At 41.9% G+C, this 24,977-nt stretch overlaps 1 protein-coding gene across 3 annotated transcripts in view; it reads left to right on the plus strand.

The window, feature by feature from the left end:
• hivep3b (HIVEP zinc finger 3b) overlaps positions 1 to 24,977 on the plus strand; it is a 49,487-nt gene that overhangs the window by 4,890 nt on the left and 19,620 nt on the right. The window contains exon 2 of one of the 3 annotated variants that reach the window (XM_017309627.2): positions 20,319 to 20,428. The exons of 1 other annotated variant lie outside the window; for it this stretch is intronic. The gene's annotated coding sequence lies outside the window, so the exon portion shown is untranslated. Of the gene's footprint in view, positions 1 to 20,318; positions 20,429 to 20,549; positions 23,246 to 24,977 lie in introns of those variants that run through there. One more of the 3 variants, XM_017309628.2, reaches the window with a different exon arrangement.

Below are 24,977 nucleotides of genomic sequence, written 5' to 3' on the forward strand. Positions count from 1 at the left end.
AGAAAGCCAAAGATCATGTGATCTAGCAAGGTTAGCTGGAAGAGGGACAAATCAGATTAAATTATGTCGGTGTAACCCATAACAGCTTGGAGAGCAGAATCAGACTTCCTTTCTGGATAAGAACCCTCTCCCATCTGTGAAGCACAGTGGTGGTAGAGCTATGATTTGGATATGTTTTGTTTCGGTTATCAGTTCATCTTTTGGTCACGGATGGGGGGAAAAAATTTACTCTTGCAACTCGGTACTAAAGCACAACCTTTAGACTTAAAATGTCAATTTTTTTTAGCTCTAATTCTGTTGTTCATCAAGTTAACTACTCAAAACGTTTGTCTAAGTTTATGTAAAAACAGTGCAAGTTGAATCCAGATTTCCTTGGAACAATGTCACGAGCTCGTACCTTTTAAAAGCGAAACTAATACAACCACCAGTGATGCTGTCGTGTCATTTCCTCCCTTCGTGTCCCATACTGTCATACATTAACCCACAGACCAAAGCATACTGAGTGTAACGGTGAAGGGCCACGAATGGAGAGAACCCAACATGTAATTATTCCTTATTAAATCAGCAATAAGCAGCAGCCTTGCAGTGTTCTTCTTCGGCCTGGGCCACTACTACTTGTGCTGCTGGCTGAAGAAAGACACTTGGGAGTCCCGGGGGGAGGGCGGGGTGGGTCCACTTCTCCATTTCCATGCAAATAGGAAAGATTGTGTAATAGCCTGAATGGATCCCGCTCGTATACTTTGACCCAGCAGCTGCTGCTATTATTTTTATGGCTGACAGAGATGGAAGTTAAAAGTTTTCTGCCGAGCTTACTTTGAAGTTTGTTTTACTACTTTGTAGCGTGGCTGAAATAAAAGCAGGAGGCTCTGTAAGAACAACTGGTAACCTTAAAAGCTGGGACTAAACGTGATCGTTCATACGAACCTGTCACTCAACAGCTTGGCAGCGACAGTTTCATTACAAACTGCACTGGTATTTACTGCTGCAGAAACTTGCACAATGCAATTTCTCAGGTGTAGCTTAATGAAAACAGAAGTCTGTCATGACTGATTAGTGCATGATTCAGCCAGACATGCCCATTTGTTTTTATTTGACTTTTTTCCCACTCCCACTAGTAGCTACAGATCAAAACAGGCCTTGTAAAGTGTCTTGCAACAGTAGTTATAAGACACACAGTTTCAGTCAATCATCTGAAACTGTGTGCTAGAGCGTAGTCTAAACCTATCGTGGCTGCATTAATTAGAGAAACATCCAGGAGGTGAACTCTGGAGGAGCTGCAGAGATCCAGATCCAGAGATGTCCTTGGCAACATGACAGCTATAGTCATGCAATCAAAAATCAAACAAATCTGGAATTTAATGTGAATGGAATGGAAGAAATGAAAGCAACATAGAAGATGTGACAAACACGTGGACCCACATGAACCACATGAGGCATTTTTTGAGTTTTATGTCATGTTTTAATGTCATTTCCTCATCAGAAAACCTACCTGGAGTGTCAGTGTCGCTTTGATTCTTCCCTGGATGTTTGCAAAATCCTTGAATTTTCTGTGAAAGCATTTTGCCTGAACACTTGCTTCCACAAAGCGCCGTCTATTTCCACACAGCTCCTCCTCAGAACTGCAGTCTTCAATTGAGCTTCGTTTCACAGAGCACTCCTCAGCCGCACCTTCCCCACTCAGCTCCACCAGACTAGTGGCAGCAGCAATTAGCAAACACCTCCTGGGACTGCAAGTCAGCAGAACTTATTGTACTTAAACTACTTCTCAGTGAAACGCTCCTAAGAACAGTAGCAAATGACATGCCGGAGGAGCATTGTCGCGATCATGTGCTGAAGGCAGAAAGTCGGAAAGAGGAGCAGCTTCTTAAAGAGACAGAGGCCAATTTCAAGCCGTAAGATTACAAAGTCAATTTTCTTAAGTCATTGTTGATAGATACAGAATCTTTTTTAACAATCGAACGTAGGTAACACAGTTACTTGACTGTGCTATAAAATGCCACTATGTGCTTGGAAAATACATAAAATCTCCCCTTTAGACTTTTTTGCCTACATGCAAATGTTGCGTGGTGAAAAACTAATGCTGCACACACCGTCCCATTATGAAACACAGCGGTGGCTGCATCATTCTGTACGGTTGTTTTTCATCAGCAGGGAGAGAGAAGGTAGTCAGAGTCGATGGGAAGATAATTTGGAACCAAATCACGTGTGGGAAGACTTGAAAATGTATCCTTACAGAGCCTCTCTGTTCAGTCTACATGATTTTATTTCATTTTACAACAAAGAATGAGCACGTTTAGTCCCTAGATATGGAGAAATGTCCGAAATACACCCCCAAAAATGCATTCAGGTGTATTTTGCAGAACAGAAGTGTTTCTTGAAAATGTTTTTAAAAAAAATCACCAAGGGGTATGAGTACTTTTTTCAAAGCCTTTAAATAGTAAATGGGGGTTGGATGTGAAGCCTGATGACTCAAATGTAAAAAATTGCAACTGGGAGGGAAGTCTGGGAAGGACGGGGCTGTATTTGGAGCAGATAGTCAGACATGACTCCCATTATGACTGTAAAAAAGCTACTAATGATCAGACTAGAGCAAAGAGTCAGCAACTCATCTGTTGTTCTTTGTCTGAATTCCTCATGCGGAAGTGTATTCTCTCTCATAACATGTAATATTAATATTCTGCTGTTCTTTATTTGCTCCCCACATTCTTCAAAGTGCTAAATGGCATGTGTGAGCCTGTTGAAGTTTTCATTTGGTGTCAGAGGCTCAGTAAGAATGATGGCAGTGACACACACCTAAGTCATAAAATCCCTCTTGGTGGCCGGCCAAAACCTTTTGATGTCCATGCTGTCGCTGATTAATCCTTTTTGGTAAAGCGCTGTTGAAGAATAGACCCGCTGTTGTGCTGGGAGACCGGACTGAACCAGGAACAAGACATTGGATACACATTTACACGAGCACACAGTGCAGAGCGGAGGCCAGGAGTGCCATTCTGGCAGCCGCACAAGTGTCCCACTAGCCTAATAATCTTATTCCTAGGCATGCAGGGTGTTCCGAGCTGGTGCTTTATTAAGACCGGTGGAGGTTTGTGTGTAGGATATTTGTATCAAATTGTGTCAGGGTGTGTGTAGTTGTCGGAGGTGGAAGGGGGGGTTCAGTTTTCTGTTCGTCTCTTGCTCAGCTCAGGGTGTTGGCTGCCTCTTGAACTGCAGATTAAGTTTCAGTGTGTGTGTGCCATGGGCCGGTGTCTGGATGTGTGTTACAGCTCGGATGCCTGGCCTGCTACCATGCGTATTTGCCCGGGGTTATGTAACGATGAATGCACACAACGATGTACGTAGCAGCGCATGTTCTGCAGGATAGAGGAGCTCATAAAAAAAAATTTAAAAAAACGGACGGCTGTTCATTCACACACACTCCCTTCGTAAGAGTTAATCATTACCTAGTCCTGCACAGTTGGTACCCGGCTGGAATGTTAGCGAGTTTGCCGTTTGTGATGGCACTCGTTCTCCAAAACAGGCCACATGTTTATTACATCAGAGCAGTGCCAACTTTTTCACCAGCCCATAAGTTATGCAATTGTTGCCTGATTTATATTTTACATTGTTCTCTTGTGTATGTCTTGTAATCCCGCTGTTTTCTTCTTATGGCAACACTGAGGGCACGTTTTTGCACATTGGCTGGCGTTGTGCAACTGTTTTTGTTGTTGTGTGATTGTCGGCCTCTGCGCTGAACACCGCAGGTATGTTTGGAAAGGGATAGGTCACGATATCACTTGTGAGATTTGCGAAACTTGGGGGTGGGGGGAGCTCACGAGGACACGAAAAGTCAACGTTTTTAAAAAGTTTCAGAATGTTTGTTTGAAAGAGCCAATTATAGTGCCTTTTGAATGAGATTAACACAATTTTATTTTGTGGAATTTGTGGCAAGACTTGAAAATTGCCGCCCACAGATGCTATCAGCTCAACATGATCTATTTGCTTAGGCTGAGCTTCAAATATTTTACAAAGATAAAATTAAAGAAAGATTTAGCAGTGGAGACATACCCTGAAGACTTTCAGCTGGAATTGCAGCTAAAGGTGGTTCCTCAAATAACTTGGTTCGAGGTGGCTATTAGATAATTGCTGCATGAAGTTGTTTTAACTGGATTTCATTTCTGTTGTTGAAACTCCTGTGAGCTGCACGTCAAAAGTTGTTTTCCTGTAACATGAAAAACAAAAAAAAACAAAAAAACATGGACAGGTTCAAAAGGGTGTTAAAACTTTAGTAAAGCTGTGTAACCTTGCAGGGCTGCACATTGTCATGGAAGATGCAGTCTTTTGTTCTGCCTGATGATGCAGAGGAGGTATTATTTTTCAGAGCAGGATATCACTTCCTCTTCTAAATCTCAAGCATTCCTGCTCTGGGTCCCTTGGCACCTTTCGGACCACGCCCTTTGTCAGACGGGGTATCTGTGCAGATCACAGTCTCCAGATGCTTCTTCACAACCTTTAATCTGTGCTCATTAAGCAAACACCTGCAAAGAGGGCAGCTGTTTACCTTTGGTCTAACTTCCCTGAAATCCCCTGGCTGCATCATCCATTAGGATCTTCATCTGTTTGGTTTTATAGCATTAACACGGCGGTGCCTGCAGAACTGCTTAGCGAAGGAGAGAAAGAGGCAGCAGTTCTGATTGTATTGTTTGAATTTAAAGATGTTTACTTTTGTTTAGCTTATACAAAATCCAGCTCCACTCCACTTCTCTCTCTCTCTCTCTCTGAAGGAGTCGTATGTTTCAGCGTGTTACGGTACCCCTGCAGAAACTGCAAGTGAGGATTGGAGGGGATTTCTGCTCTGTGGGAGGCTAAGAGAGCTTTCGGAGTAGAAATCCTCCCAACCTTGCTGCGGATCTGCCGAGCAAATCAAGGCGGCAGGCGATGCTCCGGTGCAATCCCCCCATCCATCCCCCCTCCCCACCCCAGCCGAGCTTCTGTCGCTGAGGCAGGGAGGCTGAACTAACCCCACGGATCCAAAACCAGCACCACCAGCAGCTCACCGCCCCCTCCTTCGGCTGTGCGTTTTTAAAAGCCCTGAGAAATCCGTGGAGCAGCCTTCAATAAAATCCAGATTTGTTTTGTCTGACTTTTGGTACTGGCAGTCTGCTGCGTGCCATGTTCAGCCTTGAGGAACAGTCTCTTACCTGTGGGGCCTTCGGGCTCTGAAGTGTGGAGGCTTACAGGGAGCTCAGAGGCCAGCTTCTTGTTATTTTTTCGGGGGCAAGACTGCAGTCTGATCTGTTGACTCACTGGATATTATGACGTTCAAGTTTTATCCTCAATGCTTGGACTTGCATGTAACCTGTGACCTTTATGCTGCAAGGCAACAGTCCTACCAACTGCGCCACCGTGCAGCCCACCACCTCTTTTTATATGCTGCTAGCTATGCAGCTGTATGGTTGACTGTCATCAGCGTGGAAGCTCTTATTTTTTTTATTTCCTCCCTGAAAAAAGCAGACAAACTCCACAGATTTTCACCCGTTTTTGCTACAAAAGAAATGTGTGATCATTGTTGTGGTTTCGTGTTGCTCCTGATGCTCTGCTGACATCCTGTCTGAGGTTGGAAAGCTGCGCTCAGTAAGCCTTTGGGTTTTGCACTTGTCTCCTATTTTGATGTATGTTCACTGAAAGGAAGGTGCATTTATACATGATGTGTTTGAGCACAATCTGTGCACTGTGTGTGTTTATACAGCATGTTCTGTGGCTGTTTATGTGACCAACGTTTCTGCTGATCGCTTCATATTCCGGGCCCTGAGTTTGGGTGTCTGTTTCATCTAATTGAAGGTCAATATTTGCATGAGCATTCCTGCAGACACGTTTCCTGCAGAGGCTCGGGTTGGAAAGGACACAGGCTGCCCCTGTGCTTTAAGAATCAGACTGGCTGTCATGTTCTGATGTAACATCCTGATGAAAATGTTTGTGGTCTGATGTTTTTTAGAGAGTCTGAACTCATGTTGTGCACACGAGACCATTAAAGTAACATTACTGGGGAATGATGAAGTTCTAAATTATACGCTTAGCAATATGATGGTTTTAAACTTTAGTGTCCAAATAGGGTATTTGAAAGCAAGACATTGAGTTGGAGGAGAAACAAGACGCAGATTGCAGGAGTCAGGCAGTCAGGCCTCCTGTATTGATTGCAGGAAGTGTAATAACTCATAGCTAATCTGAGCCATCAATTATTTTTCAAGACTGTTAATGTCAGGAGAGTAAATATACATCCAGTTCACGAGACAAGATGATGCGATACAGTACACGTTTCATAAGAAGGAAAATATTTATTTTTTTTAGAAATCCGCAGATCTCTACTTTTTATTTCATTTTAAAATTATCGAGTCAGTTACAAACTGTTCAATGCAGTCCAGGATTGACTGGTCCATATATTGAGGTTCCTTATTTTTGTCTGATTTAAGTTAATCCAAATGTTAAAAAAAAGGTTTTGAAATTCTTCCATTTTTGTGTTTTTACAAAAGGTTTTACAAATTTCTAACTAGCTTTTAATAATCACTGTCGAGAGTAAAATTAATCAGTTCAGTCAAACATTTTTTAAAATTTTGAGCTCCATATGATCAAACTCAGTCCAGATTTTTTTAAAAACTGTGAAGGAAACATTTAGTTTAGGACAACTTAGGAACTATCTGAAATTTAAAGCTTTATTTCCATACCCAATTTTCAGTAATTAATTCAGTAATGCATAATTATCTGAACTTGGAAAATGATAAAATCAAATTTCAGACAGTTCAAGACTGAAACTGGATATTCTGATCGGTCAGTTTAGTTAGTCCAACTGTAAGAAGATTTTATTTGCATTGTAATTCATGTATATCTTCCCAATTTTAAACAATCAATCCTTTACTCGCACTGAATTTAGTGAACTACAAACCAAACCTCAACAGTGCCAAAATCTAACCAAGTATCTATGGTGGTAAAAACCCAACAATAGAAAACATGAATGAAAGTAAAACCATTACTAAAGAGAAGTTAGTGTGATAATTTCACCGCACTCAAAGTGCAGACTTTTTTTTTCTAGTTGTTGGAGTGTTTTCTGTCTGAGTCAAACTTTTGCAATGGATTATTGGTACTGAAAAACACTTTCATTTCTCAGAGAAATGTTAGATTTGACACAACAGTGCCTTCCTTGTGCCTGGACAGCCCCGTAGCCGCCCTGCAAACACTAGACTTTAATGGAGATTTTTTTTTTTTTTTTTTTTTTTTTTTTTTTTACAGATGTTAGAGATTTACATCTAAAATATGTTGAAGTGTAGAATATTGACCATCAATTCTTATTGAAGTTCCTATTGTTTAAATCTTAAAGTTGTCTGAAAAGAACTACGAACTGTGCAAGCAATTTTATACATATATAGAAGTTTGACATAAAAACAGTTAGAAATCCTTGACTCCAGTGATTAGTGATCTGCAGAAAATGCAGATAATCTGTTAAAGACACTTTGAAAAGAACATTTTTAAAATTATTTTTAAGTGCCACAGTCTCACACATACATACGCTGTCTGCAACATGCATTCATTCTCTGCAAACTTTTGCACCCCTAGAGAGGATACCCACTACCCCCCCACCCCCACCCCGCCTCTTGCATGAGCAAAACCCCCGAAGCTGCTGACACAGACTCACGGAGCGCAATTGAGAAAATAAACAGATGATGGGAATGATGGGGGGAGAGTTTGCCTCTCATCGTGGGGCTAAATGTTTATCCTCTGCTGCTAGATGTTGAAAGCAAGGTTTTCATCAGCCTTTGATTTCCAAAGATCAATAAGGTGCTGAGGATAAACTAAGAGAAGGTAAATAGTTAAGGTTTGCGTGGAAAAAAAAACCAAACCGACACAAAAAAAAAAACACAGAATCTCAAATCTTCGATTTTAGTTTCCTGTTAAATTTTTTTCTTGTAGCTTTTATGTTTCCTCTAACTTTGTTTTTGAACTCCCCACGGCGATGGATGAAGCCCAAAACCTATCCACTGGATTTTCAGATCTAACTTTACTGATGAGAAAAAGGCTCCTAAAGTTCAATTCAATCTGCCTGCAATAAAATGCAACACTTTGTTTGAACTGAACAAAAACACGATTAAAAATCCTCTAATCAGCTTTGCTGGCAAAAATTCATTTTTCAGGTGGGACGACTGTGCTTCAGGCCCCGGGAAGGTGGCAAACTTTGAATGAATCTTCAACAACTTTCACTCCAGTAAACGATGTGTTTTAGCAGAACCTGGTCAGAGTTTACATGCATAGCCTTTTATTTTATTTTATTTTTTATTTTCCCAGAATCAAATGTTGACATTGTGCAGTCGACATGTATGAATAAGAAATTCTCCACATTTAATAGTGGTTTCAACAAGGAGCCACCGAAAACGCAGACATTTTAGAATGGATTGACGAATGGATCCATGATTGGATGAAGAGATGGATGGACATATGAACGGAAAATGAATGAATGTCTCGTGAATAGAAGATGTATTATAGAAAGATGGCTGCATGGACGTAAAAACAGACCAGTAATTGTTCGTTTCTTCCTACACCTTCCCTTGCTGTTATCCTCTCCTCTATTACTGGAGTGATGTTTACTCATCTTTAATAGAACCTGCACCTATTTAAACAGAGCAGGTTTTACTGCTCTGTAACATGTCTCAGTGTTAGTTGGCGACACGAGGCAGTAAAATTCAATGGGCTGGGTGAAATGAATTGTGCCATCAGTTAGCCATAGCTGCTCTAACAATAGCTACGGAGCGATATCGCATATGAAGCTTCCTGTAAGAAGCTCTTCTTCTCAGTCCGAGGAGTTTGATTGCTTTAATTATGTAATCCTGTCATTGTCAGCCGCCTCGATCGGCAGTCGGTGTGTTCGTGTCCAGGTAGTCTGCCGCCTCCTCCCTGTTCCCTGTGTTGCACTGTCAGCACGCCACGAGGGAGAAAAGGCCAGCTTAGTCACCGCATTCAGTTTTTCATCAACACTCTGCAACTTTAATATGCTTAATGGCGCTGCCTTTGTCCTCCGAGGACCCTGCCTCCGCCCTGGTGTCAGCTGATTGACAGCTTGCTGGGCCAGGGGGATGGTATAGTGGAAGGACATGCGGTGCTCTTCTCTTGCTCCGGCCAAGATGTGATCTTTCACTCTGACAACTGCAGCCACAAGGACACTACAGGCTGGTGCACACCTGGCAGCGAAGTGGGCTTTTCTTTCTGTTCTCTGTTATCCGAAAGACTCCTCGTTTCTTCTTCTCCATCTTCAGAGAGCCTCAGTGTGGGTATAGCTCTCATTGGGATTCTTTCTGAGCATCGTTGCGTCGGAGCAGCAGTGGCGGCGCTGGATTCCCACTCATTGCCCCTGAGTAGGGTGTCCATTACAGTGGGAGTGCCCAAATTACACAGCGGTGGGAGATGAGAGATAGGAGCCCTGGTGAGAACTGTGTTGTGAGAGGACAGGAGAGTTGACGGGTGTAAAGTGGAGAAATCAATTCGCCCCAAGCAAAAGAGCGTGAAACACACAAAGGGCACTGTTGCCTTGGTGTGAAGAAGCATGTTTTCAATATCAGCCTTATGACCAGCTTTGCAGTAAGGTTGTAAATCCTGAATTAAGTTGTTACGGTTACTGCTGCTGCAATTTTTTTTTTGTTTGTTTTGTTTTTCCTTTTTTTGTCAGTGCAAAAGCATAATGTGTCTTTGTCAGCCTGTGGGATGGATGGTCTTGTGAGAGCGAGCTGTCCCTGTTGTAACAGTATTTCTTTCATTGGCCGTAGCCTGTGTTTTCCCTCGCCTGGTCCGTCATGTTATCAGCATCTCCAAAACACAAGTCAGACGTCGGTTGCTCAAGAGATGAAACCGCGGAAGCAGTGGCTCGCTTCGTTGGTGTCATCAGGGTTTCACCTCATCAATCCCTGTAATGCAGTTTATTACCTTTCTGTGTAACTTCTCTGTTATCAGATTATCCTCTGTACAGTTTTTCACTCTGAACAGACTGCTATATTTAGTTTTGTCTCTCGTTTGCCACACCTTTTATACTTTGGTTTAGCACAGGGGTCTACTGCCCTGCAACTTTTAGATCCATCCCTGCTCCTACACACCTAAAATCATTAGACTGCATCATCAGCACACCTTCAAGTTTGGCAAAGCTATGTAATGAGCCATTAACCCTTTCATGCATAGTGGTCACTACAGTAGATAGCTATCTAAAAGCCTTTTTTGTTTTTTGCTTCTTGTGAATTTTTGTGTTATAAATGCACACAGACCACTGAAGTGGTCACTAGTGCATCATAAAATACTCTATCAACCACTGGCGATCAGCTGCAAATGCAAGAAATTATTTTTGTTAAATCCAATTATGGCCGACAGACAAAAACGCATGAAAACCGACCCGGTCCCTCCTTCTACTGTAGACGACTCTTGCAGGTAAAAGAGATATTGTGACATCAGATAACCACTAAAGAACAATACTACTGATGCATTTTTCAAATAACAACTTTGTATTTGGAGAAAATTACAATTGATCACCTAAAAAAATTTAATATTTTAACATAACATTTTTTTTCCTACTTTTTTTTATGCCTTAAGAAAATCCAAACAAGTTGGAAAGAAATCTTCACACAAAGGATCATAATTCATGCATGAAAGGGTTCATTTGATTCAGGTGTGTTTTAGCACATTAAAAATAAAACACCGAAAATGTTTTACTGAAAAACTTTCTAACTTTTTAAATGGAGGACGCGCCGATTCTCATGTCTAAATATATCAGTAAACACTGTTTTCACAGTTCTCCGTTCAGGCATCCATTGACAACCTGCCAAACCACAATGAGCAACACAAAATCTGGTGGTTTTCGAGTCTTGGTCTAAGAGATTTTGCTTGTAAATAAGTTGGTGAATTTCTGTGTTTACAGAGTTTTGCTGCAATTACAGTATGTGTGTGCCTGCAAACACGCACACACACACTGCACACAGCTTGTTGTTTAACTCCCCCTTTGCCGCATTTGTTTTAATACTGGTAATCTGTGACGATGTGCACAGCTGAAGGATTTGCAGCCAGTATTCAGCATCAGTAATGAACAGGAGTGAGACGCCAGATTAGATTTTTGACATATTCCAAATAGACTTTCTCCTCTTGCTTTGACTTCTCACTGGAGGGCACAACTTTCCATTTGTTTAAATTTTTGCGTATTCAGCCTTATGACTTCTTTGTCAGCTTTTCACGGTTCTCTAAATGAGTTTCTATAGCTTAGAAAAATTCTTTTGCGAGTCGGGCTGTGTTAAATTAGATTTGGACAAAGTAGCTGACCTACTGAAGGTGTTGCATTTTCTGACCTCATTACTTGTAATTTTTGCATAGCCAGACCTCCTAGGGAGGAGCATTAGTGGTCTGACATAAGCTATTATCCTTTCTGGGACGAGAGAAGATATTCTTCTAACCATGGATGTACGCATGCATGCACATTGCATCTGTAAAATGTTAAAACGTGTCAAGATTTTGTCGGCTCTTAACCACAAAGAAATATTGCCCTTTGTTATTTATTTTGGTAGTATGTTTCAGAAAGCCAGAAACGGGGCAAAACAGAAATGCAAAATGATGTGTTTGATATTTCATATTAATTACTATGCATCAGTTTTGTTTCTGATCATTTTGTTTGGAACTTGACACCAAGGTGAACTTTTTTATAAGCTTAGACATCTTCTACAATGTGTGAAGGGATCTGTTTTCTCTAGAAACTGGATAACTAAAATTGGCACATCGCTGCAGAACAGCCGGGTCAAAAACTTGTTTAACCACATTCACCATCAAGGCTACTCTGCCTCGTGAAAATCTTTCCTGGAAATGATTCATTTATCACTCAATCTAATTTGAAAGCACTCGTAATGCAAATTTTGACAAAAATACACATCCAGAGTTCTTATCGCTATATAACATTTTTTACCCGTTTGAATATTCTTTGACCTTACAAGGACAAGCAGCAGTGTTTTTGTAACGGCGTCCACCCAGACAATCAGGTTTTAGGTGTATGCATCCACCAAAACTATGCTTTCTCTTGAGACCTGAATCAGTTGATCAACTGAAGCCCATCATCCACACATGTTGACCAATTGTATAGAAATACATTTTATTGCATTTTTTTTAATAGCATTTTAATGGAGCTGAAATGAGCTCTTTCACTCTGCGTATTTCTTTTCTGATTGATACTCTAATTCGTCCCTTATTGTGTCAGTCTGTGATGGATTGGCGACCCGCCCAGGGCGTACCGTACCGCTTACCTAATGAACGCTGGATGCACGGGCAGGAGATTCAGTCACCTTGAAATGCCAACTGCTTGAAGTTGCTGGAAATTTGGCTCTGTTTTCTAAGTAATTAGCTAATAATTAGTTGCCTACTTGTACATTGAGCATTGAATTTACATGGAAATATGGTGAGGTGATTATTAATAATAGAAAAAGGGGGGGAAATGTAAACAGTGACACTGCAGCTGAAAGTTTGGTTATATTCTTAAGTTTTTTTTATATCTTATGTTGTCTCAAATGTAATTTCTTATATATTTTTAAGTTTTCTCATGCCTGGGATAGTTAATTGACAATCATTAGAAGCATTAATGATTGTCATTAATGCTTCAAAATAGTGACGTGCAGGTCACTATTTTGTCTAGTGACCTGCACGTCTTTAAATGGGATTATTTCTAGACCTCTAGAGGTAACAGAGGTGTAATGAATTATATGGATTACTATAGAAACCAGTAATGCATGGATTGCATTAAATCAGCTACTATAACAAGAAGTAGCAGGAAATCAATTTACTCTGCCACCTACCCTACATTAATGTGTTGATTTCTCTCCATATCTTTTTATTATTCTCTGTTTTCTTGTCTTTCTCTTTGTCTTCTGCCTTTGTGGATGCAGTACACTTTTCAGACAGCATCTATTTTCAGCAAAACCTTTTTTTCTCTCTCTCTCTCTGTTATATTCAAATGATCAGGCTTGCAGGCAGGATGATGCAGCTCTCAGGATGAGTGGGATGGTAGCAGAGGAAGGAGCAGAGGGAGTGCCTGTGGTTCAGGGAGTTTTTAATTCTCTTGGATCAGATCTTTTCAAGGCGATTACAACTGGACAAAGGCATGGCACAATTCCTAATATAGGTCAAATTACCTTTTGTGCTTGATAACCAAGAGCACAGTTTATCATTTCACATTATGGCTTTGGTGGTCAGCATGTAATTCCCTGGAGAAAGTGTTTAAAACACTGGGATTTTTATCACCCTCTGTAACTGTCTGTGTTTGCAGAGACAATAATTCTTGTTAACATCTAGAAATAAGTCAGTATAGTTAAGTGTGGTCTTGTCTCCTTGTCGAATAAAACAAATGGAGCAGTTGTTGACACATTTCTGTGTGTCTGCTAACTCAAAGTGGGCCAGTTGGTTCCAGTAGCTTGGGCCATATTTTAGTTACAGTGCCGGCACATTGGGGTTTTCCATCCATGCTTTTAATAGAGGCATGAAAAGTTGGACAGTCACAAATAATCTCCACTCTACTGTCTTGTGTGATGCAATTCAAGCAGACTTGAGTTGTGGTGCAGAAACAGGGCGGTTTATGTCTGGCTGTCACTAAGATTGTGTTATTATAAGCACACAGCAAAATTTGGCTCTAATCGTGACATCATAAACCTCGTGTTTACAGTACAGTAAAACTGTCTCTGCAAGTGAGAACTGTCGATGTAAAAATAAGGTGACCACAGTGTGATTATTTAAGTCCTATAAGCGTCTATTAGCTACCCACCTTCTATTATATTGGGTCATCACAGACTGCTCCAGTAAAATAGCATGTAGTTATTACCAAATAGCTATTTGGTGATTTACCCACCAAATAGCCTGGAAAATTCCCTTTATTGGCTTCAAGTTTGAAGCCTTACAGCTTATGCTGGTTCAAATCCCAGCATATGGTTTTGCATGTGCCTGTTTTTATTGACAGCAACAAATATTTCTTCCTAACAAGAGTTTCTGCAGCACATTCCTACTGTGCTTTCCCAACATGTTTTCAAAAGCTATAATGTTCTGTTGATGTGACACCTTAACCAGTTTCAACCATCACTTGTTTTTAAGTATTATATCTTCAGTAAATTTACATCATCTGGGAATATTTCTGCGTTGTGCAGTTTGCTAAAGCCCTTGGCTAACATTAGCATTAGCCTCTGCTTTGATATCACTTGTTGATAATTTAGCTCATTACATATTTTAGCATCACTAATTGTGTGCGGAAAAAGAAAATGTTCTCATGTTTAGACCTATCTTGATTACCATGATATTTAATGAGGTATGCAGCTGTCTGGTGTCATCAGAGCACAGGACTTGGGAAGGTCACACAGCACAGGCAGACAGTGAGCAACAGAAACTAATAAATGAAAGAGAGAAACTCATACTCTCTCTCATAGTCAACCTAAGTGCAAAAGGAGTTTTAGGTGAAAGCATGCAACGTGAAACTGCTGCTGTGCTACAGTTTGTTGCTGGCTAACCAGACAGTGAGTGGTATCAGCTAGGCTGCTTGGTTGGTTGCTTAACCTACAATGCTTAGTCTACATCACCCAGAATGCCTTGCAGTTCTGGATCAGCGTTCAATGAAATGATCAACATTCTTTCAAACAGATTTTCTATTAATATTGATCACCTGTTGGTCAGAATAGACATCATTGTTGTTTTACTGCCCCGCCCTTTGAACCTAGCATAAGGTTCACATTTGTACAGAATTGTATTATTATGGCGCAGCATGTTTTTTATTTTACACATCTTCTAAAGTGCCAAGGCCCACAAGTGAGAGCCATTGCATAGACCATGTGTTTTTATTAGTGAAACTTTTCCATCTCGTCTCAAGAGTTTCTCTTGTACATGTGCAGACAGTTTGTTTTCCCTCTTGTGCTGTTACTTTTTCTCTCACTCCTCCTTTCTCTTTGTATTCACACTCACCTCCGCTTCCAGTCAAGCGAATGCATAAACAAAACAGCGAGTGCTGTGTGTATTTATGAATCGGCTTCGAAGAGAGAGCTGACGAGGCATTGATGCTGCAGGAGAGCCTCTGCTGACGGGCCGCTAACGCAGCATGGCACCGAGCACAACGGGCAGCGGGGAGGGGGGCCCGACGTGGCGGAGGCAGAGTAAACTTTACATGGACGCTATTTTAAATTGAGTTGTCTGTTACTGCAGGTAGCAGTTACTCGGACCAGTCCAGCTTTGAGTAAACTCTGCGACCAGAAAGAGGCCGTGTTGATATGTTCTGTGGGGCTCGGTCGTCGTATTTGAACGCTCTCGGGCCAGGCTTTCACCTGTTGACTCGCCGTTGCATCTGTGTTTGTCCAGGCAGCAGTTCAAGCAGCGACAGCTTGAATTAACATCGCGGCGGGTTACCGAGATGTGGCGATAAGTCACGGCGCCAGGGTCGTGTATATACGAAGCCAGAAGGGTGAACCTGTTGTGGCTTTTGCGCAGAACAGCTGCAAAAAAAAAAAAAAAAAACAGAAAAAAAAAGAGGAACTATAGCTGGTTTTCCCATCACGTGGGAGGAATCCACAAGGGTGACTTCACAGAAAGAAACGATAACTTCAGCAAAAAAAATAAAAAAATAACTGTGCAAAAGTGATTGCTGCTGTACGACAAAGACGGGAGTCCGCTGACCAGCATGAGAAGGCATGGTTTCAATTACGGAGAATGATGCTTTGTTATTTTAAACTCCTCTATCCGTTTGCGGCAACCTGCACGAAAAATGAATTCATAAGTGAAAGATTGAATGATACTGAATATTTTTCAAAATGTAGCTCGCGCCAACAGAGCGTTTTGTGTCTTTCCATATTTAACTCCGTGAAGTGAACGCAGTTCTCTCATCACGGTGTTGCAGGAAGCACATTCTTTTGTTCGCACCGTGACAGAGGAAAAGCTAAATAAAAAGCAGCCGACTGTGAACGACGTGTACAGTGAGCTGCGTGGGAGAGCGTGATCTGTGGTCTCGACGTCCACGCATCAGTGAAACCTGTGAGCACAAGGAGGACAGCTTCTGGAAATGTGAAAATGTCAGTTCCTCTTTCTATAATTATCCGCACCCGCCTCCCCGTGTGCTTTGTCACTCTTTTATTTCGTTTGCATACCACTCGTGCCGAGTATCGAACCGTCCAAAAGGGGATCAAGTGTCTCTGACAGAAATCTCTGTTTAAACTTTTCCTTCTTTCTTTAATTCGGCCTCTTTAAAGTTCAAAGTTGACCCTCCAACGTTCTCCATTTAGACAAATCAATCGGTGCAATTCTTAAATGTAGACTTAAGCAAAGACATGACAAAAATGCCTAAAATACCCTTTAAGCATAAAGGGTATTGGAGTGTGGAGCTGCTATCCCTTTCATGAAGGAGACATTTCTGTGAACCCTGAAGATATTGGCTGAAAATGGTAAAAGAGAGTCATTATTCACACTAAAACGACGAGGAAGACGCCATTAGAAACATGGCAGAATGTTATGTTTAAAGTTAAAGCTTGGACTCAAATAGGTTTTTCAAATGGACGACTGTCTAAAGCATGAAGTCAAATTAGTTAGTGAGAAGAGACTGAAGTAATACCAACAGGTTATTTTCTTTGGAATATAATCATAACATCAACATATCTATTAAAAGGTGCAGTTTGCTGTCCATTGCATTGTGCTAAATTTAATAAATAAGTCTAAGTGATTTTTTTTTAAACTAATTTCTCTAAATTTTCCACTGTTATTGGCAAACTCCCAGTAACGAACTTGAAGCAAACCGAGATCCAACGGTCGCTGTATTCACATCTTTCACTAATTCAGAGCTGCATTGGAATAATGAAAACCGACAGCTGCAGAATTACACGACTGTTTGTGAAAAACATCAATACTTCTGCTGCTGATTATGGTTCTGTATTTAAAAGTAAAAACAATAGAGATTGAAGTCAGTAAAATATGTCACAATGATTTTTGTCAGGAGACAAACAAGACAGATGATGAGTAAATGTACATTTCTGTGAGGAGTGAGCGGACGTAGGGGTCTAACATCCTGTTCCCAAATGATTATCAGCCGCTTCTCTCCAAATTTAAAGTTTTCTTATTTTTAGGTTTTGTTTTTTTTTTTCCTTTCCTTTTTTGGTAAATACAAACAGGTATAGTACTGCCGAGCCTCGTACGCACTGGGTAGGGTCCCTCTTTAAATGGATCTCATTTCTATCATAACACCACAGTCTTATGAAGAGAATGGGTCAGTTTATTGGAAAACCACACGTCTGAAATAATCCAGCCTCACGACAGAGAGAGTTCTTTCTGAATGCTGACATATTTTCCCACTTCACTGCCAGTGTCTGCAATTTACAGGGTGAAAGTCCAAAAATATGTCATGTGCACGGTCGTCTGTAAATGCGTAAACCACTCATTTGCTCCAAATTATAGTCTGCGACTGCTCCAAAACGGCACAACGTTTCTTATAAAGCATGATGTTTGCATTTTAGGTGTTGCTTCTACCTACATTATAACGTGTGTGGAGAAGTAATAAAATTTCCTCATGTGACTGCACCACAGGGGAGTCCTTGTTTCCATTTACTGTAAAGGCAAACAGCTTTGCATATACTGTAAGTCTGAACTGCTCTACGCTTATAGAATAATGCACTCAGTATTTTCACACCTTCACAATCGCTGCACTTCACATTTTGAACATCACTTCCCCTGTTAAAGATGATGCTCCACTCCAGGAGATATCCAAGTCCGATATCAGAGTTGAAATATCTGCCGAAGCTTTCCTGTCTGGAACGTTTTCTTTTGTAACATTTATTTTTGTTTGCTGCTTTTAGTGAATATGAAAGAAACCCACACATGTAGTGTCTACTGAACAGCCTCTGTTTGTGCCCATAATATTAATATTTTAAAATAATAGTAGCGTTTAATGTCTCTGTGGAATGAATATTTTTTAATTAGATGTGGCATTCACGAGAATGACCCTTTTAGATCATTAAAAAAATAAAAAATAAATTGTGTTACAGAGCTGCTAAATCTGTTGGTGAGATTAAAGAGGGGTGTTAGGGACTGCTACTTTTTAATAAAGTATCTGCTATCAACTTTGTAGCTTGATGGGACTGTAAATGTTGGCTAACCTCTTTGCTGTCACCCTCAAAACGTTTACATGTTAGGAGTTAAAAAGGGTCTAAAGTTGGCGCATGCAGAGACTCTGCTCCTCTGTAACAATCTTTTCTGCCATGAATTGGTGATCATGAATGAGGAAAGAGATGTAAGACACTGAAAAAGGGGCTGCACCAAACAGCTCAATAAATTATTTGCTTTTGATTTGGAAAAGGTGAGGCTACAAAAAGTTTGTTAGAGATACACAAACTTTTAAAGCATAACTGAAAAGTGTAACACAGACCAGCACTGCGTCAAAGATTATGATCAGTGGTCAAAACTAAATCTTTGTAACCACATTTCCTCACAGCAGACTACGTATAGGAGACAGAGAATTAAATTAAATTGCTGGTTGTCAAAGTGGTATGAAGCATACGACTGGTGGGTCCGAATCGGCTCGCGGTTATTACTCAACAAATGGCGGTAGACGGGAATATTTTCTCCCTAAAATGTTGGGTTGACTAAAACTGCAAAAGTGTGATGACACGGTGAAAGGACGCAATCAGCACCGCCCATTCTGTAAAACATCTGTTTACATTGTATGTGCAACGCTGGCAGACTGAAATTTTCCAGGTAAAATCAGCTTTAATATAAACCTGATATCAGATCAAAGACTCATGTTGTTATCGGAGCCGTGATCGTTATCGAACCGTGTCGGTACCATTTCCGGTTGCTGTGGAGCTTTTGGGAAAACTCACATCTATATCAGATGTCCAGGCCTGGTCTCAGTGTTCGTAACATCTGTGCTGAGCAACTTTCCTGTCAATCAGTGCCACAGTGGCAGTTCTCCCCCCGTCCCCTCTTCCACCTCCGGACATCTTCCCGTCAGAAACCCTCGGTCTGAGGAACAGTGGACAAAGGGATGACGGATGGCTGAAGGTCTCTGACAGGGAAGTACGGCATGGAAGGTGTGTGCTGTAAAGGGTGACAATGAGCACATTCAGGCAGACACAATACAGCGCCTTGGCCTGCAAAGCCGGCAGCATCAGGCCGGCACAACCCCATTTACAGCCGTCAGCTGCACTGTGCCGGGGGGTAATCACCAAGTTCTGAACAACACTCCTATTGACTGTGGCAAAATAAAGCAGAGGGAAACACAAAGCACAGATGTAAGAATAGAAGACGCATGTGGTTAATACAAGAATCACTCGGGGAAGGGGTGAAGGAAAGCACGAAAATGGGGCGTTTAGAAAGGCAAAGCAAACAAGGAGGCGGACGAGCATGAAAAAAGACACAATTAGAGCAGGAGAGGATCATCTCCTCCTCCTGACTCATCCCCATCTCCTGGCTGCGAGTCCCACCCGGACACCACGTGTTGCCGGCCTGCATGGATTCATGCTCCCCTCTGCCTGCCTTCTGATCAGCGGCCCAGCCAACCGCTCATTTCGAGTGCCGGCTCGACACTGTGCTGAGCGTGTTTATTTTAGAACGTGTGACTCACACTTCCTGCGCTCTCTGCCAGTGAGGCAAATCTCTATGGAACAGCAGGACCTCCGCTCATTCTCAATTCTCCCTTTCCTTTTCTTTCTGTTTTCTCCCTCTCTCTCTCCCCGCTCGCCCGCCGTGGCGATGCAGAGCTGGTAGGCCCGGCCCGGGGGGCTCCTGTGTAATCGTCTGAACCGATCCCGCTCTGGAATTCATTTACAGATGCGGCGCGCTGGATGAGACTGGGAGCCTTTTTTTTTTTTTTTTTTTTTTTTTGTGCACGCATGATGAATGTTTTGTCACTTTTGAAGGGGAGCATAAGAGTTTTTTTCTTTCGTTTCACTGCCACAGAGTAGGACGAGTTTGCTGATAAGGAGGCGATGATGACTCGCAAGGAAGCGCCTTCCTCGTCGTGTGTTGCAGGGGAAAACCCCGCGCGAGAACCTGTTCGTAATCTCGTCTGTTGGCAGCAGCGTGCCACAGCTGTGAAATGTGTTTGTAGACGATCCTGCCCCGTATGAGTGCTAATGGTAAATGATAATAGTACTGCAGTAATTTAGAAATGAGGGGATTTTTTTTTTCATCACTCTCACACGAAGCTTCTTCTTCTTCTTGCTGAGACATCTTCCTCCTCCCTGCATATTTATACAGTAGAAACATTCATTCAGTGTCTTCCTCTCTCCGTCTTTCTCCATCACTCCTTTTTTTTTGCCTCTCTCTCCTTCTCTCAGCAACACACCCACTCAAGCAGTCATATCCGCTCGCACTCTCTGGCTCTCCCTGCTTGTCTCACAGTGCCTGTGAAGCGTCTCTGAGGGGGAAGACCGGTCTGCTCTGTCAGGTAATCTAAACTCTCTGTCTCACTCTGCACCCCTCTCATTCTATTTCTTTTTCTCTTTTTTTCATATTTGCATAATCCATCTTGAAACTGCAACTGTCATATTTTCCAAAAGAAAAAAAAAAACGGGAGTAGAAATTTGTAGGTTTGTACAAAAGTTGATTATAATAGTTCAGAGTTTCAGCAGTGATCTGAGTGCAGGTTTTCAAAAAAGGAGTCACCAGGTTACTGTTTCTTTTACTGGGCATGGGTGCAAATTTATAGCCTGCTATAATTTTAGGGAAAGTTCCAGAACTATGCATGTTATGTGATAGATTTGCGTGTTTCCCTAATGTTTTTAATCCCCGGAGCAAAGTTTTGCTTTAATATTGATTGAGAATGCAACATTTGTGGCTGGGGAGTGGAACGTGAAGAGATGTCAACCAAAAGATGTGTGTTGATGTCTGTGTGTGGATCCAGGGTCACTGGAGTTGAGCAAAATGGACAAACCAAGTCTGACTTTTAACTCCTTTATTTAGTGGAAAATAAAGTTTTTGGCCAACCTGAACTAGCCTTAAAAAAAGATGTCCAAAGACATTTAGTGTTTGGAAGATGGCACTTGAATTTTTATTATTTTGGGGGATTTTTTGCAACTTTTCTCAATTATGTTTTAAGGCAACCGCATCCGCAAATAAGAGGACGGCGAACCTACCACTTTTAATTCTGTGTGTATGTCAACAAAGTGGCGATGGAGAGCCTCTCGTGTTTTTTACCCACGCTCCGCTCCTTCCTGAATGAGACCTGTTTACCTGCGACTGCACAGAGTTGTGTTATTACTCAGAGCGAGCCCGGCGACGGTCGAAAGGTGCCAGTCTTGTCGGAGCACTGCGAAATCCCCCTCTGCGTCCTCTGGCCTCGGAGGCACAGCAAACACAGCGCGATCCCAGACTAGAGCCGAGCGCATGTGAGCGAGGGCTCTGGAATGTGGGGGTTTGTCAGACACAGCGATAACCCTGGGTGGGTGCGAGTCTCGGCGTTTGGGGTTTTCTGGCCTGGTTTTGTTTCTGCGGAACCGTTTGGGTTTCAATGTCTGGGTTTGACCGAGAGCTCTGTGCAGAGTGGGTGTGATTTAACTTTCCGACTGCCCTTTCAGCTTGGGAATGCTGCAGAGCCACCTGTACAGTATTGAGCACTGAACTGCTTACTTGGCACTGTGGTTCTGTCGTTGCTCAGAGGGAGAGGCCTAAGTCAGGGGTCACGCCAGCTTGCCGTCGCACGCCGAGGCAAAGCGGTTCCCCACCTTACTTCCTGCTGCCAGTGTGCGTCTGTAGTCAGAGAGGATGCTGGGAGATAAATTTAGACCTCCAGCTCCCTCTCCATCTGCCCGTTGCTTCAGAGTAGGAATGGTTTCCATGGGAACTTGCAGCAGGCTACCGCCAGTAGGAGAGGAAGAGAATCAGAGTGTGTTTGTGCAGCTTGTTTATTTTGCTTATTTATTTAAAAAAAATAAACAACACAAAAACGTTTTAGTTTCAAATTTATTGATCAGACCTTTAAATTAAATATGCAACAATAGGCCCACCAGAAACACAGCTCTGGTTTCCTCTTGATTGGATATTTTAATCCATCAAATAATGAAAAAAAATAAATAAATCTATTTTTTTATGTCCCCTAATCAATAAATCCATTAAAACCAAGAACACTAACCATTGCCCTGAATATAAACACTTCAGGCAGGGTTTGGGGAAACAGGCTTTGATGCGTAAGTTGGATTACTATTGTAAGTCTTCCATTTAATTTTGGATTTAAAACGAGTACATCTGTCAAAAAACCTGCAACAGACTTTCCCCTTCATGTGTTTTAGTATTTAGAAAGAAAAAAAAAAGATGAGTAAGGAAGGAAGACGACAAAGGAAACCAGAAAGCAGTATTTATGTGGAAAATCTTGATCGGTTGATTTGTACTTTTATTGTGAAGTGACTGCTCTTTGAACGCATTATTAAAACAATTTAATGTCGTGTCCATAAAATTAAATAGGAAGAAATATTGTTAAGCAATACAGCTATGAGAGATGCGCCTCTCTGGCTTTTCCTGACCCTTTCCAGTTTTCTTTGAGGTCTGACCTGCTAATCTCAGTTCGAACCAACTCCAAGTTAAGTTTGTGTCACACAGTTTCAGAAAACATTTTTAACTAATTTCATTGTAAAACTGCTGCAATGCTAATCTAGAGCCTGAGCAGAGCCTAAATGCTTTGTGGGATTTTACAGCTCGAGACGGGCGAGGAGCCTCGCTGGATCCAGTAAACATGATGGCGGGAGACAGCGTTTGACGTGCATGATGACACACGCGTAGAAGGGAGATGAAGTGTGAGCGTCTCCGTGTGTCAGGGGCTCCCTTGGGTGACTGCATCACAGCCCGTTTCTGCAGACCGAGCTTTGCGCATGCATGCTCACCCTGCGCACGTTCCCCCTTTGTCTTTGCAGACGAGTCATTAGTCACATTACGGGCGGAGACACCGGAAACTAGTTTGCACAACATATCGCTTAACGAACTTGGACGCTGTAACTCCGAATTAACATGGAATAGATTTAAATCTGTGGAGCAGCTGGATTATTCTTCCCCCTCACACCTTGGCCTAAAAATAGACGCAGGAACGCCCTTTCCCCACCCGCACCAGCAACAGAAGACTTGTGTGTCACATTCTAATCTCATTTTTAGCCATAAGCGAATCGTCGAAGGCGGCATGTTGTTGTGTTGTTGTGCGTTAACAGGAACCACGGTTAGGATGTCTCCTCTGTGGAATGAGAGCTGTGAGAAAGGAAACCCCCTGACTGAAATCAGGGTAAGTCACCTCAGGGCATCGGCTGATCAGGTTTACCGAGGTAGATTCGAGGGTTTTCTGTGCATTTCGTTCCGGTTGCACATCTGCTCTACACTGTGTGTGTGCGCATATATGGGTGTGTGTGCTTTGTCTTAAAGTAGGCTGTCTCTGGCATTCCTTTCGCTCATCCTCCTGGCATGGCTCTGAGTGTGCTTCCTCACTCCGACCTCGCAGTCTAGACTGCGATGAATAATGAAAGCGGTGCTCTTCCCAAACCGTCTTAAAAATCTTCTAATTGCCCTGTTTAAGGGCTGCGTCAACAGCCAGTCCTGAGATCATTAAACCTGACCTCTGATAACAACTATGTGAACCGAGACATTTGTTACAGAGGATGTCGAGAACGAGTGTGTGTTATTCTCTTTGTCTTCTCTCTTCTATTTATATCCAGACCATCATTTTTTTTTCTCATTTTCACCCACTTGGTTTCTCTACCAACACTTTTCCTTTTCTTTGTGTGAGGCCTGGACAATACTGGCAAGCTTTGCAAAAGATTTACAACAATATATCAAATTGTTGATATATTGTGCTGCAGTGTGCTGCAGTGATTAGGTTAAACTATGTTAATGTACTGAAATCAGTCTAGTCACAGTCTCTATATTCTGTCAAACATTTGTCTGAAGGATGAATTTGTTCCAACCAATTGATTTGCATTGGCTCAAAAGGAAGAGTGAGCATGGTGGAGGGCTGAAAGCAGCATATGTTTGGTAGAATACAACTACAGGAAGAATGTTTTTTCGGGAAAATGTTATAGGCTTTAAAATCTACTTCAAATAGGTCTTATAAAGTCAATCTGTGTTGTTTACTGGGAGTGTGTTTCCTATAGTTTCTTCTATCACTTGTAGAAAACAGGCAGATCTTTGTGGTGATGTGTGCTGTTCAGGAGAATAGCTGCAGAGAGTGGATTTGCCTAAAGGGGCAGCATAAAAGGCACCACTGATTATGTTCATGGCAGAATTGGAAAACACACCCTTATGTTCTGTTAAACAGCCCACACCAGCCGCATCTGGTCGGTGACGGACGCTTTAGACACAGCTCTCCACAATTCTTGAAAAACATTTTCTATTTAGAAGCATCAATGCTCCTGAATCAACTATTCAGGACTGATGTCCAATAATCTGTTTCCCTCTCTAGTGACGCGACACTGCCCAGTTCCCGTTTTGCTCATTTTGCTAATGTTTATCTGCTGTTTTTGCCAATTTGTGGTGTATACTTAATAATCCCCTTTAGATATGTATTTTTTTATTTTATGTCAACTTCTTCCCGATGCAGTTCTCGCAGTCCAGCAGAATAACGTGTCCCTGCTGGTTCAAACGTCCCAGGATAGAAACAGCTGCAGCAGCCATCAAACTGTGGAGGAGGGAAAAAAGAAAACAGAAGTGAAATTTAATGGTGTTTCGGTTTGTTGTGCTGCGTAATGGCCCAGTGTTGTTGCTGGAAATCCGCTGTAATGAAAGACTTCTCTGCTTTAAAGAAACACAAGCTGGACAGATGATTGGCCCGCATCTGAAATGTGGGAAAACGTGGAGACCGAGGCAAGAATCTGTCAAGTTGTTGCCAAAAGGAAAGATGATTCTTTTCCTTTTTTTTTCCCACTGTCTCTAATGAAGGCTGACTGCGCTGTGTTTTTGCCATTATAAAAAGCTGTCATTACCGCACTGACACTGCCGGCACCGTAAGCCGCAGTCATCTCTTG

This window comes from Poecilia reticulata, chromosome 16 (genome assembly GCF_904066995.2).
Source record: "Poecilia reticulata chromosome 16, P_reticulata-male-v2, whole genome shotgun sequence".
Taxonomy (NCBI): domain Eukaryota; kingdom Metazoa; phylum Chordata; class Actinopteri; order Cyprinodontiformes; family Poeciliidae; genus Poecilia; species Poecilia reticulata.